Source organism: Chrysochloris asiatica, unplaced genomic scaffold (assembly GCF_000296735.1).
Source record: "Chrysochloris asiatica unplaced genomic scaffold, ChrAsi1.0 scaffold00001, whole genome shotgun sequence".
In the NCBI taxonomy this organism is placed as follows: domain Eukaryota; kingdom Metazoa; phylum Chordata; class Mammalia; order Afrosoricida; family Chrysochloridae; genus Chrysochloris; species Chrysochloris asiatica.
Genome location: NW_006408519.1, coordinates 4,607,379 through 4,610,849, shown reverse-complemented (window position 1 = coordinate 4,610,849; position 3,471 = coordinate 4,607,379).

The following is a 3,471-nucleotide window of genomic DNA, read 5'->3' as shown; positions in this document are numbered from 1 at the left end:
TGAGGTCTTTGTCTTCCAGGTCACTAATTCTGCCTTCCATCTCTTCTTTACCCTTTCAGAGTATTGGCTATTTCTGATATTCTATTATTGATCATTTGGACCTCTTTCTGTAGGTTTTGAATTGTTTCCAATGCTGTATCTATCTTATTTGATTGTTCCTGTAGTGCTTTCTTGACTTCTTCCTCATTTTTCTTAACTCCATTGTAAAGTGTTTTAAAATATTTTATAATCATTTTTCTGAATTCCTTTTCATGCATTTCCAAGGCCTGCCCTCCTTCTAGAATGGAGTCTAGGTCTACCTCTAGGACATTTGTCTCAGACATTTTATCTTGTTTCTGGACATGTGCTGATATGGTCATCTGCTTTTTCTTCTTGGACATGTTTAGTGTTTATCTGTGGCCTTAATACTTATTTGAGTGTGTATTTGGGTATTTTGTTATGCTTTTTGATTGCTTCCAGGTAGATGTGATCAAGATGTGAGCTTCCCTTTTCACTCTTTTTATTGCTTAACTCAAATTAACTTTCCCAGGTGTTGTCTGCCTCCCTGGTGTATGGCAGGTGGTATTGGTTCTTGCCTGGATTTTGGAGTTTTATAGGGTGTAATTGTAGTTTGACTATATGGCAGCAATTGCTGTCTCTTCTTGGTAATATAGGGAGAGAAAGAGTCACCCAAAGGTAAAAAAAAAAAAACACACCAGAAAAGAACAACAACAACAACAAAAACTAGATTGGATACTGTAGTCTATAATCACAGAAAAGGGAGAGGAGGGCGTGAAGAAAAAAAAAATCTGTAACCTAATATGAATATGATTTTAATATCCTCTTTCAGCTTGTTGTCTTCAAGGCCACCTGATAAATTTTAAGATGCCACTGTTGGTATTTATGCTGTTTTTCAGGATTTAATTTTCAGCCTGTTTTTTTTTTTTTTTAAACTCTCTCTCCCTCTCCACACCATTTGTTCTGTCCTTTTCCCTATTAGTAAACCGTTCAGGGTCGGCTATGGCCATTTCGAGTTGGCTGTCTATAGCTTTAAATGCTGAGCGTATCTGTGTGCATGTGTGGTAGAAGAACCCACCAGTGGTGGAGGTGGGGGGTGTCCACTCACTCAGGCACCCCTCTAGCCACCAGAATGAGGTCCATAAACAGTAGGGTGGCCAAAGAACCAAAAAAAAAAAAAAAAATCAAAACAAAGTAAAACCATCAATGTATATTGGCCACAATGTATATTGGCTCCGAGGTTCCTGCAGCATTATTTCTTGGCTGGTCTGCTTGCTTCCTCACTTGGTCTTGCCATTTGATCTCATCCACGTTGTCGTCTCCAGGCTGCTGAGCCCTACAGATTCTAAAGTACGAGATTTTTTTACTTCTGCTACAAGTCCCACTAGCTATAAGGCTTCAAACTTTTTAAATATTCCTAGATATGTGGTTCAGAGTTTTGGAGCTCAGCCCTAAACCCACTTCCCCTGGTATGCTGTCATACTGCTGACGGAAAACTGCACTGCACCTCTACCCTATCTGCCATCAAACCCCGCCTCCCAGTATTGCTTTGTCCTGTTGTACATAGTGTCACGATCAGTCCGAACCAACTTGAGGTACCTAACAACAACTAGCGCCTCCTTCATGCTACCTGCTAATCTCACATTTCACTTTGTTCTTCTCCTAAATAACTATTCCATTTTTCCTTTCTTCTCCAGCAGACTCCTATTGTTGTCATTAAGTGTGATAGCACTGGTTCCAATTCATAGTGATCCTGTATAGGGTTTCTGAGGCTGGAAATCTTTGCAGAAGCAGAAAGCCTCATCTTCCTCCCATGGAGTGGTTGGTGGACTCAAACTGCTGACTTTGTGGTTCGTAATTGAGTGTATATCATACAAAGCCACCACACTCCCCAGTAGACTCTAGTGGTCCCTTAAGCCCTCTTAGGACAATTGTGAGATCAAATCTACTTTTGTTATAAGATTAAGACTTTATTTGCCTTTTATAAACCAAAACCCCAAACCACACTGATCCAGCTCATTGGAACCCTATAGAACAAAGTAAAAGTGTTTCATATAGTTTCCCAGACTGCAAATCTTTACAGAAGGCAATCTCATCTTTCTCCCACAAAGCAGCTATTGGGTTTGAACTGGTGACCTACAGCTAGCAGGTCAACACATAACCCACTACACCACTAGGGCTCCTTGCCTTTTATACTGATTGACATTTACATTAATGGTGCAATAGTAATAGTGGATAAAACTGCTTGTCATATAGCATAAATCAAGTCAGTAGCAGTACTAAACTATTCTTCACTGTCACACAGAGTAATAATTTTTATGTTTTGCTTAAGAATGTTTTTGATGAAGCAATAAATGTTATTATTTTTATTAAATTCTGCATCTTGAATACATCTTTTTATTATTCCACCTGATCAAATGGAAAGTATGCCTAAAATACTTCTGATATGCCCCAAAGTAGGCAAAATTTTTGCCTCAAAGAAAAGTGCTTGTAAGGTTGAGTTGCAAGCTAAGCAAGCTGCTTTTTTTGTGAAACAGTTTTTCATTTTTTTAAAATCACTGACAGACTATGTTAATTCATACTTGGTTATTTGGCAGATTTTTTTTCGTGAAAATGAATAAAATGAGTCTATGCCCTTTAAAAAAAAAAACTCGTAGTATTTGTTGCCAATAAAATTTAAGGTTTCAAGTGAAAATTAAATTTTGGAAAGTCTAGATTCACCACTATGAGCCTGGCAGTGTCCCAATATTTAAAGGCTTTTCTGATGAGACCGTTGGTAATATTAATGAATGTGGGTGTTTTATTTTCTATAATGAAATATGCCAACATTTGAAACACTTTTCTGTGTGAATGAACTGTTCTGTATGATCTTGGACTCAGGGCATTTTGTTAACAGGGCTTGTATTTGTTCCGAGGCAGAAAAGTTACTAGAGGCTTGACATGAAACTATTATTGATCTTTTCAGGGAACATCAAAATGGTCACTGTGGCTGGCTAGAACAGATTCAGCCAGTAAGACAATGATAGTAGATGAGGCCAAAGTCGCACCTAGGACATAGGAGGAAACTGCAGAGCAAATAGGGTTCTATAGACCTTGAAAACTTTTTCTCAGAGAGAGTTGGAAAGCCCTTAGAAATTTTTAATTGGTATGACATGGTCTGACATGTTCTAAAAAATTCACTGTGATTGCTGGTTAAAAATAAACCCAATTCAAAATCATTAATTTTTTTCTGTACTTCATTTATAAAATCAGTAAACTAGGTTAGAGATTCACTTAGATTGTATTCTATGGTTTAAAAACTCATAATAAGATGAGTGAAAAGCAAGTTTTTAATTAAATGTTTTGTAAATGGTGACAAACAATAAATCAACAGCTTAGCCTGGCACCATTTTTTCTATGAATACTTGGCAACAGTTAATTAATGATGCTCTAAGGAGCTCTGGTAGCTTAGTGGTTACGAATCAGGCTGCGAAC